General features: G+C 35.7%; 1 long non-coding RNA gene across 1 annotated transcript; it reads right to left on the reverse strand.

The window, feature by feature from the left end:
- Positions 1-4,199: 4,199 nt before the first annotated feature.
- LOC127150574 (uncharacterized) lies at positions 4,200-7,422 on the reverse strand. Its single transcript, XR_007822976.1, has 3 exons — positions 7,410-7,422; positions 5,440-5,568; positions 4,200-5,123 (listed from the first exon to the last, which is right to left on the reverse strand). It is a non-coding gene; the product is annotated as an uncharacterized LOC127150574 (long non-coding RNA).
- Between the last annotated feature and the right edge of the window lie 5,194 nt (positions 7,423-12,616).

Genomic DNA, 12,616 nt, shown 5'->3' on the forward strand with positions numbered 1-12,616 from the left:
AGTCCCACGCTCCAAGATCAATTGGTCCTAGCTGTTCCTTAAGAGAAATAATTAAATTTTTAATGCCAAAATTAAATTATTTGAGATCCAACCAATTTTAATGTTTAGTTACGTATTCCAAAATCCAATCAACTTAACAAACTAGGTGAAAAGAACCAAAGCAGGCTAGCGGCTCAAGGACAGGCGAAGCGGCTAGGCGGCTCGGCTAGAAAGCAGAAAACGGCTCGGATAGGCTGCTCACGAGTGTAGGACTGCTCGACAGGCAGCTCGCACGTGCAGGACGGCTCGGAAGGCACGGCGTGCGTGCGGTTCGGTTATTGAGTAAGCGCTGGCGTGGCTCGCGATCGGCTCACGAAGAAGTGCGTGGGTCGGGTCGGCTTCACGCGATGAAGAAAACGCGGGCGCACGGGTCGGGTTCTGGGTTAAAGGTGAGGCACAGCTGTTCGAGTCGGGTACGCGGATCGACTGTGGTCGGCGTACGTTTCGCTCGGGATTACTCGACTGTGCGATGGAGGCAACGACGAGCGGTTGGGCGACACGGGCTTCGCAGACTTCGACAGACGGTGCTGGATGTGCGACGGCGTGGCTGGGATTCGTGGACTTCGATGGATGGCGCTCGGTGTGCGCGGCGTGGTTAAGCGAGTGGCTGGGCTACGCGGTTCGGCTGCGCGACAGAGGCGGCGGAGAGCGGCAAATCGTGACGGCTGGGTAGACGACGCGACGGCTAGGGTTTCTTTCCTTTTTTTTTTCTTTTTTTTTTCTTTCTCAAAGAAGGTGATGATGGCTTGCACAGGTCCCAATGGTCCTTTTTAAAGGAATAATAATAATAATAATAATAATAATAATAATAATAATAGGCTTAATATTATTCTTCTTTTCTCTTTCCCTAATTTAATCAATTAAAACCACTTAATCTCTTTCTTATTTAAGCCCAACAATCTCCATATACAAATATCAAAAATCACCTGATCACCTTAATCTTTTCCCAAATAAATATCACCCTTTGATATTTTCTTGATGTCTAAAAATCAAATGATCATAAATCATTTAATTCAAAAGACCCAAAATTTCAATAACTACACTTAAGATAATAAATTAAATTCCAAATTGTTGGGGCGTTACACATTGTATTTCTCCTTTTCCTTTTTTTTTTTACTATGATTTCTTTCCATTTCCATCGTCTTTCCTCTTTTCCTCTTTTTTTTTACATCGTTTAAATTTGGGTAACCAAATCTAAACGACCGTATACAAAAAATAACAAAATCTAAAAGATCGTGTATAAAGAATTTTGAAAAAAAAAATTAGATTGGAGTAGCCAAATGTAAACGATCATGTAAAAAAAGTAAACGATTGTGTAAAAAAAATCGTGTGTATAAAGAATCTTGAAAAAAATCATTTAGAGTGGAGTAGCAAAATGTAAACGAACATGTAAGAAAAGTAAACGATTGTGTAAATAAAAATAAAAGATCGTGTATAAAGAATCTTGAAAAAAATCATTTAGATTGGAGTAGCCAAATGTAAACGATCGTGTAAAAAAATAAAATATTGTGTATAAAGAACCTTGAAACAAATCATTTAGATTGGAGTAGCCAAATGTAAACGATCATGTTAAAAAATAAACAATCGTGTAAAAAAAATTATCGTTTAGAGAAATTTAAACGATCGTGGTAACAAAAGAATTAAAAAAATCATATACCAAATTTTGAAAAAAAAAATCATTTAGATTTAGGTCGCTAAATCTAAACTATCAATGTAACCAAATTTAAATGTAACCAAATTAAATAGATATATTGGGTTAAGACCATTTTGTTGATAAATGGTTATCGATCAATTATACATCTATGTTGTCAGATAATCGTTGTCCATGAAGAAAATATATATGTTGAAACTCAAATGGGTTTGGTGTTGTTCGGAGGGGTGTGCTTTCTCTTTTGGTGTAGTGATATGGTTACCTAAATGGAGAATGGCTTCCTTGAACAAAGTAATAAAAACAGGAAAATTGGATATGTCCATATGAAAAGGAAAACAAAACCTGAGTATATGAATTGGTTGATGGAGGAACCAATGAGATGATTTTTGAGGAAGAATTAGGGTGTGCCCTGCAGAAACCCAAATGGTTGGCTGAGGATAAGAACTTCATATGCGATTGAGATGAAAAAATAAAGGAGAGCGAAAATTAGTTGAACTAATATTAAAGATGGAGGAAATAGGGATGTTGAAGAAGAAAATGACTTACAATACACATGAAGAAAATGGAATACCACAAAATGTTTTGGCTAGCTAAATGGGATAGAAAGCTATCTCTTTACCACATAAACAATCCTATTTAATTTGTAAGCAAAATGTTCAAGTAAACGCATTAAAGAAAATTTTCTGTAGACTTGGCCAAATGTAAAATTCAATTACCTATATCAATGGAAACTTATTGTTATTGTACCAAATTTCTGTAGACTTGGCCAAAATGTATTTCAAGTATACATTAACTATTCTTCCCGCATCAATAATTATTTAGCTTTAGGTTTTATTATATAAAAAAAGTTTAATCTTAGTTTATATAGACAAATTTGGTCCAACAAATAAATATTAAATCTCACACATTAATTATTATGCATACTTAAACATAGATATTAAGAACTCATTTGTTTTTCCTTTTTTTTTTTTTTTATCTAAAAACAAGAATATGTTTGATAACTGTTTTTTATTTTCTATTTTTTGTTTTTTGTTTTTTAATAATATAATATATATATATAAAATATATCCTACGTTAAACCTAAAAAGGAAATTATCAAAAGGTTATATTATTTAATACAAAAAGTCTCATTGCACAACTAAGAACAATAACAAAATTGTATCTATTCTTCAAAGTTTGTTCAAATTTTATTGGCATTATCATCCCTCACACGAGCCATTTGTCTTAGATGATGCTGATTAACATCTAATTTATTTATATCACTACGTATGTTGTTTGACAAAACTTTAATTTGTGTATCATCTTCAACTATCATTGATTCATTGCTAAAGTCATTGAATAAATTATTTTGACAATCATTCAATCTAACATAATTATGGATTGTGCAAACATGCTATCCATATATACTTTTATGTGTTGATTGGGTAAGGAGACACTTGCTTAAGAATAGGAACTCGAGAGAAGATAGTATTGAATCAAATTCATCTAACTTTACTGGTATATCCCTAAGAAAAGAAATTTTAAACAAAAATCAAATCCATCCTATATAAATCAAACATATAATCATAATACTTTTCTAAATTCCAAAAGAAATCACATTCAAAATATCAATGTTAAAAAATAGCACCTATGATGCCTTGCCCCGTTGGCCACTTCATGCGACCAAAAAGAGGCATACCGCCTAGACACCCAATGTCTACCATTCCGCGAGATAACGAGTTGAATGCCTAGTAAGCAGAACTTCTCTTGGCGATCTCCAACATGGAGCTCTCAACTTAAACTTAGGAGATCTTTACAACTCAATGCAGACCGGAAAAGCACTTAAACAACCAACTTAGCTTAACCACCTAGCCCTTCAACACTTTAACTCTTTTAGAAACTAAGTGATAAGCACAACAGAGATACACAACGAATAATCAAAAGCACAACTCTTCTTTTATTACTTCATCCAATACTTTACAATTACATTTCTTTTCTCGCAAGGTACAAGAATCTAGGAACAATTCAATTAAAATAATCAAAGAGAGAGATATGTGTTATGTATTATGTTTCTATTGAATATAATGATAACTAAACCCAGAAACTTATGCTACCACTACAAGAAATTTGGCCTTTAATGTCGCTTGGCGACCGACATCTTTGCGAGCGTTATTAAAGGGCTTTAATGTCGGTTGGGCTTCAATGTCGGTTTATAACCGACATTAAAGACATCTTTAATGTCGGTTATAAACCGACATTAAAGCCCTTCAATGTCGGTTATAAACCGACATCTTTGAAGGTGTTATTGAAGGCCTTTAATGTCGGTTCATCTTTAATGTCGGTGGATAACCGACATTAAATATGCCTTTAATGTCACTTATGATACATCTTTAATGTCGTTTTTCCACCGACATTAAAGATGTCTTTAATTTTTTTTTAACCGACATTAAAGCTGTCTTTAATGTCGTTTTTTCAAATTTATTTTTATTAAATCCTTGCATTATTGTCCATTTTGTATGACACCAAATAGTTAAAAACGAAATCTTTTACTTGTACATATACAAAATGAAATCTTAATAATGTGACATTTATATACAACTTGGATCCAAACACAGAAATTATGAAGCTTAATTATTACACTGATCATCCTTTGGAAAAAAAGAAAGAAAGAAAAGTAGAACGCTTCACAAATGACCAACTTCAAGATCTTGTCACAAAGATGAGGGTCTGGCTAATTGTACTCACTTGCAACCATTTCTTCTATTGCAGTCATTTGTTTAGTGATAACTCCCTGTAAAAGACATGAAGATGGATGGTTGAATTGATAAGTAACAATGTTATGACCTAGTTGCTAGTAGAAATATCAAAATATCAAAATATCAGAACAAACAATCTCTCTTCTCATTAACATCTCGTCGATGTGGACCTGCCATTTCTCAAAACAACCCCATATAAATGGTCACAACAAAGCAAGGAATCTTTTCATGAACATGTAAAGCATAAAAGAAAACATATTGTTACGATAATAATAGGATTATTCTTTCCGCAAACAGATGATCCCAACAAGAAGAAAAATATCCAATAACTCGGAAGAAAAATAAAAAACAACAATATCAAGCTAGGACCGATTGCAAGAAAGGAATTTAATAACCAAAACTCCTCAGGACACATTCTGGAGGGTCTCCCAAGGAGCCTATGCTCACCCAAAAAGTTCACAGGAAAGGGGGTCAGATTTAGAATTAGGAGTATAGCAAAGTTTACAAGATAAAGCATAAAATTTTCACTAGCAGGAGGAATTATACAGACCTCTTGAGAAAATACAAGAAAATAGGTGAGGATCACTCTCAGCATCTCGACTGATTTTGTGGCTAGGATATTCAGATTTGCCTCCCAGCAAATTCCAAAATTGTTCAGATTCTGAGCCTTCCTTTTGTGATCTAGATTGCACATTGGGCTGCTGACAATTGAAACTCAAGTTAGAAAGCAATCAGAAAATGTAACGAGGTAAAACAATAAGTAAAATGTGAACCATTTGGTCAAAGAGCCAATTTAAAATGAATTTTGGCCAGTCTGGCTAAACAATACTTGAACTCACATGAGCGAGACTTCTCTTGCCAAAGTGAGATGTTTATAGCTAACCATAGAATGTCATATGGATGTGGAGAGATGCACCAAATTTATATAACCAGGTTTAATTCATACAGAACATATTTGTCAAGAATGTTAAGAAGCCAAACTCTGTGCGCAAGGTGAGAAAAAATTATGCAAACCTTTATCAAATCCAACAACCGCTCAACAAGTTCTTGATTATCTGAGTTTGTAAGGCTTCCAGACCATGTAAAGACATTGGAGCTACTGTTCAATATGTAGGAGTAGGAGGAATTCAAAGACGATGCAACCTGACAAGGGAAAAAAATAATAGAGAAAGGTAAGAAAATATATATAAACATAAATATGTCTATCAATTTAAACTTTCAGGTTCAATGGTGATTAACATGATACCAATGTAGCTTTTGAGTTACATTTAGTTGTGGTTTAACATGATATCAATCAGGAGAATTTTCTCTATATATAGTTCACATATTGTGTTTCTTAAATCAAATTAGTGTTTGAACTCACATGTGGAGGAGAGTGAAGAGAATATGAGTACTCTATAAACTTTAATATTTCTGAAAGTTATGTCAAGAGAGAAGACTTACACCATGCTAATGGAGGCAGTAATGACTTCTAATTCCGAAGAGAAAAGCAGCAGCAACTAATTTTGTACCTTGTAACTTGAAGTATTCATATTCATAGATAAGAATTCTTCTGAGCGAACGTCTTCATTCGACACTTCCTTAGCTTGTTTCTTGCTATGCAAAGACTCGGGTTCCGTATCTTCATCAAGACATTGATGGTCTCGCTTCAATTCAGTACTCGAAGCGTTCTCTTTCCCCAACGATGTATATTTTTAAAAAAACAAATTTTGCGTTGGAAATAGGTTTACTGAGGAGATAGCTAAAGTCTTCAGTTGGCATTTTCAGTTGAAAAAGTAATGAAGTATAAGGATTTCCAAAAGCGTACCAATCCTTGTGCTCGCACTGGGTCGTTGCCCCAAAACGACCAGCTCTGTAGAAAGCAGAAAACCAGCAAACAACGTTTAAGATTCAGTTTCTAAAACAATTGACAATCGGCAAATACTCGCATCGATATGTTTTCTTTTGAAGGAAAAGAAATGGATATGGTATATTCGTCAAAAGAGCCAAATCTAATGGATATGGTATATTCGTCAACGTTGAATTTATTGATATGATGTATACCTACTCAAGAAAGTACAAACCAATTTTGGCAACAAAGAATGGATTATCAATTTTAACGTTAAATTATTGTTAATACAGAATAATCTTTAGGGTAGGTGACACATGAACACATGATAGTGTTGGGTGGTTATCATCATCTCTCCCATTTCTAAGCTTAAATCCTTTCAAACACAAATCTACTGAATCTTGAAGTGACACCTTCTAGACATTACAAGGGGTGTTATTTGAACATCAAAATCATGTAAATCATGTATTCAAATGAACATGATAGCTCATATGAATTTGAAATGGTCAAAATAGAATCCTTGAAATCTACGGCTGTGCTACTTTTCTACTTTAAGGAACTCTTCTTATCTCAGGAAAGACGAATAAAGGCCAAGTAAAATTTGGAAGAGGGAGGCCACTTCATTCTTAATTGAGGCCAGTGTGCAGGCTAGTTACCATAACTATAATCATGGCAATTTTCTGCTCCTTTGCGGCGAGAGTTAATTTAATTGAAAATAAGAAAAAAGCCAATAAATCCGGCACGTCTCCTTCCTACTTAATTTGAGGGGGCTGGTTTGAGACCCACCTTTTGTCCAAAAAGTAGAAATTGGGCACAATGAAATTAAGGTGAACAGTGACTCCGAAAAAGCTGCTTCTTTACACTCCTTTCAAATAATTTCATTTCTATGGAAAAGAAAATGAATATTCAAAAAATCCCATATTGATCTTTACCCTCCTTCTCAAGAAAAGGCAACTTTTCTCTTATTATTCCCCCATTATGAATCCAACTACAAATATATCTATCTACGATTCTAAAAGTTTTTGAATACACAAAATTTCAATGAAAACCTTCCACTTTGAAAATTGAATAAATATTCCACAATGTTAGTATCACAGCTGCGGCCGGAAGCTCTGTTCCTGCAATTGAACCAGTTTTCAACAGTAATTAGACTCACATTACAAATCAGTGCGGGAACGTACGTGGTGGAGCGAAGTTGGGGCGGCCATTCGTGGGGATCTACTGCGCGAAAGTCTGTTATGGACATCAGGGGAGGGAACGTCGTCTGTGGTGGCGCCGACAAGTCGATTGATATCCCTGTGGTGGCGCGGCCAAAGCTTGTACGTGAACGTCGTCTGTGATGGTCGAATGTCGTCTGTGCGTGAACGTCTGGTGGTGGATTGTCAGCCGAAGCTTGTGCGTAACATCATCTGTGCGTGAAATTGGAGGCCGACGAGCTTGGGTGGAGGAAGGACAGGAAGAAGAATGGGAAAAAGAAAAGATCGTATGGGAGGGAAAGACTACCCTAGGGTTTTTGCTGAATTAAATTGGGGAAAAAAAGAGAGAGAAACCATTGACTTTTTACAATATTAAAAAAAAAAATTAAAAATGAGCTTTAATGTCACTTTTAAAAAAGGGAGAATGTTTAATGTCGGTTTAAAACCGACATTAAAGCTTCTGCTTTAATGTCGGTTTAAAACCGACATTAAACATCCGCTTTTTGAAAAGCGACATTAAAGTTCATTTTTCATTTTTTCCACCCGACATTAAAGCCCACATTTCTTCTAGTGTACTGGATTATGAAAAACTTAATCCCTTTTATCTATTCTCAACATCGCCTAGTTTTAATCCCTTTTATCTATTCTCAACATCGCCTAGTTTAAAAGTAATCAAATCATTATGACATACATTTAAGAAATATTTTACAGCTAATACAACATAGAATCTCTATGCTTTCCTTTACAATGAGAGTACACAAAAAAAAAAAAATCACATCGATGTCATTACCAGGATGATCCAAGTTATACTCGTGTACGCGTTCTAGTTCCTCAGCAGTCAACCCACGGTAAAATGAGTCCTACAGCAAAGCCATGAAGTTCTGCGAACAGAAGAAACATGTAGAGTAGGATTCAGCAGATAAGAAGCTAACCTGATTGACCAATACAACCTTGTGATTATGAAGTTACTGGATAATCATGTCACATACCGTCGTCTTCCCAAAAGCGGTACCTCTAGAAACATCTAGCAAATTAATAATACCAACAATTATAATGATGTTGATCCAAACGAAAAGAGTTGTAAATGGCTAAAGAAGAAAATGTGTGGAACGAAAACTTGAGAAAGACGATGATAACTTGAATCAAAAAAACAAAAAAAATAAAAGACGACAAATTGAATAAGAAAATCAACCATATTGTCAACTGTGTGTGGTCATCTGTGGTGGAGCAAGAAGGTTTGCAGTTTGGGTCGTGGATCAAGAAGGCCTGTAGCCATCGTCAATCGTTCGCGGTGGAATAATGTTGGGGCCAGTGCATGAACAATTGTGGTAGAGTGTCTATGTGAACGTATGTGGGGAGGACTAGAGTGGGTTTGCGTGAACGTATGTGGTGGAGCGGCGTGAACGTATGTGGTGGAGCATGAACGTGAATGCTCATGCATGGTGGAACGTCTGTGGTGTGAGATCATTCAACAACCGACTGTCTGGAAGTAGTCGTTCGCATAGTGTTGGCCAAGAAGGGGAGCGTATGAACTGGTGAAAATCGAGGAAGAGGGAAAATTTAGGGAAAAAAAGATAGGATTTTTTTAGAAATTGGCGAAAAAAGGAAATTTGGGGAAAAAGAGAGGGAAATTTTGTTTTTAGAAATCGAGGGAAAAAAATAGGGCAAAGTTTTTTTTTTTTTTAGAAAATGGAGAAAATATATTTTACTAAATGTCAAGTAATTAAAACTAATCTTGACGCTTTTAATCTTTCAAGTAATTAAATTAAAAAATAAAAAATTATGCAATTTTTCACTTTTTGTTATTCTTGACATTTTTTCATGTTATTTGATAGTTTTTATTAGAATTGTCAAGTATTTCAAAACTGAAGATGTCAAGTATTGTCAGTTTTCTAATAATGATTTCTTAATGCAATATGACTGCCTTAACCAACTTAGAAAAGTTTGACCAACTTGCACTCGCCATGACTAGGGATCGAATTGTTGTCTTTAGGCCTTCCTCAAAATGCTTACACTTATCTTCTTCATCCAATATAAAGTCTATCACATACCTTACCAGCTCAATAACTTCTTCTCATACTTTGCGACAGTCTTATCGTCTTGTACCAAACGTAAAAATTCTCTTCTTTTCTCATCAACAATCAAACGAGAGGATGAAACTTCTCCTGGAATCCTTTTCGAAAATCCTCCCACGTAACAAAATCTACTCCTCCTAGTCTTGTCACATACATGATCCATCAATCCTCAGCGCTTTCTTCCAGCAAGAACGTGGCCAACTTAACTCTTCTCTCTTCAAAACAACCTATTACTCCAAAGCACTTTTCTACTAAGCACAATCACTTCTTTGCGTCAGTTGGATTCACTTTCCTCAAAAGTTGTGGTTCCTAGCGCATTCAATCTTTCTATGTTAAATCGCTTCTCCAAATTCGCTTTAGCGAATAGTTGCTCCTCTCTCTCTTTCTCTGCTTGCACATTAACTGATTTTGTTGCTTCCGCTTGTTCTGTACCCCTTCCTCTTCTTGGCATGACAACAACAACTTCCCACAAGAGTAGCTCAAACTTTAGTCCAATTTTTCCTTTAACAACAACTCATACTTACTTCAGTCAAGCATCAATTTGACCTTACAAAACTTAAACCTCTATGCAAACTTAATCTAAACTTCTACCCTCTCCTTCCCAGGAAACTTATGCTCTGATACCACCAAACATGCCTCGACCCACTAGTTACTTCATGCAACCAAAAGGAGGCATGCCGCCTAGACACCCAATGCGTACCCTCCGTGAGATAACGAGTTGAACGCCTAGTAAGCTAAACATCCCTTGTCAATCTCTAACGTAAAGGTCCAACTTGAACTCAAGAGATCTTTACAACTCAACGTAGAAAATACAACAGTGATACACAACCTAACACAAAAGAAAATAGAAAATACAACTATTCTTTTATTACTTGATCAATACTTTTTAATTACATTTCTTTTCTAACAAGGCACAAAAATAAAATCTAAGCTCTAAGCTCTTTGCCTTCTTTCATCTACTAGGATGCTACTCTTCACATCAAGGTATTCAAGAGTATAAGAACCCTTTTCTTATCTTTCTGCTTGATCGCCTAGCAATCCATCTCAAAGAGAAGACTCATTAACACACAAAACTGGGATACAATCCTCCCTACATCTAATAACTTTAAACCATCCGAAGACAGATAACTTGATCAGTTTTCCCACATCACAATCCATCTTACCTTTCCATCTACAGTATCTAGAAAGTTTCCTGATTCATTTCTTGTTGCATCAACCATCCACACGATGCCATTCACATTATGTCCACACTCCATAATCACTACTTACGCGATAGGAATAAAAAAAATGGTTTGCACATTCATCACATCACATAGAAACCAGTAGTTTTCTCTTTTCAAACAAAAATAACAACAATAATAACACAGAGAGAAATATAACATGTTATACATAATTCAAACGCAGAAAGAATCTATTAAGAAAAAATTACAAAATTTTTGGTTCACAAATCACCCACGCATGAGTGTTTAGTTTAAGAAATTCATTTATGCATGAGTGTTTAGTTTAAGGTCACTCATGCAGAAGTGTTTAGTTTGAGAAGGTCATCACGTAAATGCCTTATCCTCTTCTTTCTTGAACACTTCTCCTTTCCAAGTACTTCCTCAACAACAACTCAACTCCTTGCACTCTCTTGGCAAAAACCTCCAAATAAAAGCACTTTGCTTAGGACCTCCACCCTTATTTATACTAATCCTTTGGACTAGTTACATTCTTTACTCGCTAGTTTCGAATTACCATTTTACACGTGTCATCTTACTACCTCGTCACACCATGCAATCAAATACAAGCTTGACATGTAAGCTAACGATCAACTATATATTAGACATTTCCTCAAGATGCCAACCTTATCTTCTCAAGAAGCTAAACTTTTCCTTGCCTTCTCCTTCTTGGAAAACTAATCTTTTCCCACCTTTTCCTTCCCCCCCTTCTCTTTCTCGCGATATATCACAATCGTTCATTTCTCTTTTGACTTCGCTCTGCATTACCTTACCAGAATGCCTAACTCTCCTTGCGATAGAACTCCTTCGTTGTGACACTTTTCACTATAAGAAATCGGGGGGGGGGGGAGGGTTCCCAATGCACAAAAAGACGTTGAAAGAGGGAACGTTGAGAAATAAACCTATTCTTGACATCGATTTCCATACGTCAGGACAAGATGAAAGCATTCTTTTAATACCTTGTCCCCACGTTTAACGACTGAAGTCAGGAAACAAGAACCGATTCTCGACGTCTGTATCTAAAGCATCGGTAATAGTTAAAAATTAAAATAAATGTCTAACGTTTTCTGACGCACTATGCATGACGTCAAAACTGGGTAACATACGACAATTTGCATGGGATGTCAGGAAAAAGTTAACATTAATTTTGTTGGAGCAGGATTCTCGACGGGTCATGCAAGGCATCAGGAATGATGATACCTTGTCTTAGCACCATTAGTGATATGTCAGGAATGGTTTAGACTATTCTCGATGATTCACTAATGGCATCAGATACTAGGCGAAACTATCAAATTTTTCGTGGTGCGTTGGGAGTTACTTATATTTTCGTTTCAATTTTGTAAAAGACAGAACTAAAAGAAACAGAAAAGGTGAAGAAGGAGAACATGAAATCCAATCGCCCCGCGCCCACCATGCCTTGCCCTCGCCGTCGTCTACCTTGTCAACATCGTTCCCTGGCCATCATGCCGCTGTTCATCCATTTTTATAAGTTTAAAACTATTTTTTGTTACGGTTTATGTAGTTTATGTTAGTTAGTTTATAGTTTTGTTTTTTAAAGTTAGTTGAAGATGGAATATTGAATTAGTTTTAGGATATTGAATTGGTTTTGGAATGTGGGTTAAAAATTTGAGGGAGAGAGTTATTTAAGAAATTGGGTTGGGAAATTTAAATTCTGGTTCCAAAATTTGAAAATTTAAGGGTGAAAAATTAATTGAATGGAATGCGTTAAGAATTAGAGGGGATTGAATTGAAATTTTGGAATGAAGGGGTGCGGGAGTTCAATTGAAATTTTGAAAGGGGGATTGATAAATTGAACTTTTCAAAGGGGTGAGGTAGGTTTAATTGAATATTTGAAGGGAATGGGTTGAAATTTGA

This window comes from Cucumis melo, chromosome 8, assembly GCF_025177605.1.
Source record: "Cucumis melo cultivar AY chromosome 8, USDA_Cmelo_AY_1.0, whole genome shotgun sequence".
Taxonomy (NCBI): Eukaryota; Viridiplantae; Streptophyta; class Magnoliopsida; order Cucurbitales; family Cucurbitaceae; genus Cucumis; species Cucumis melo.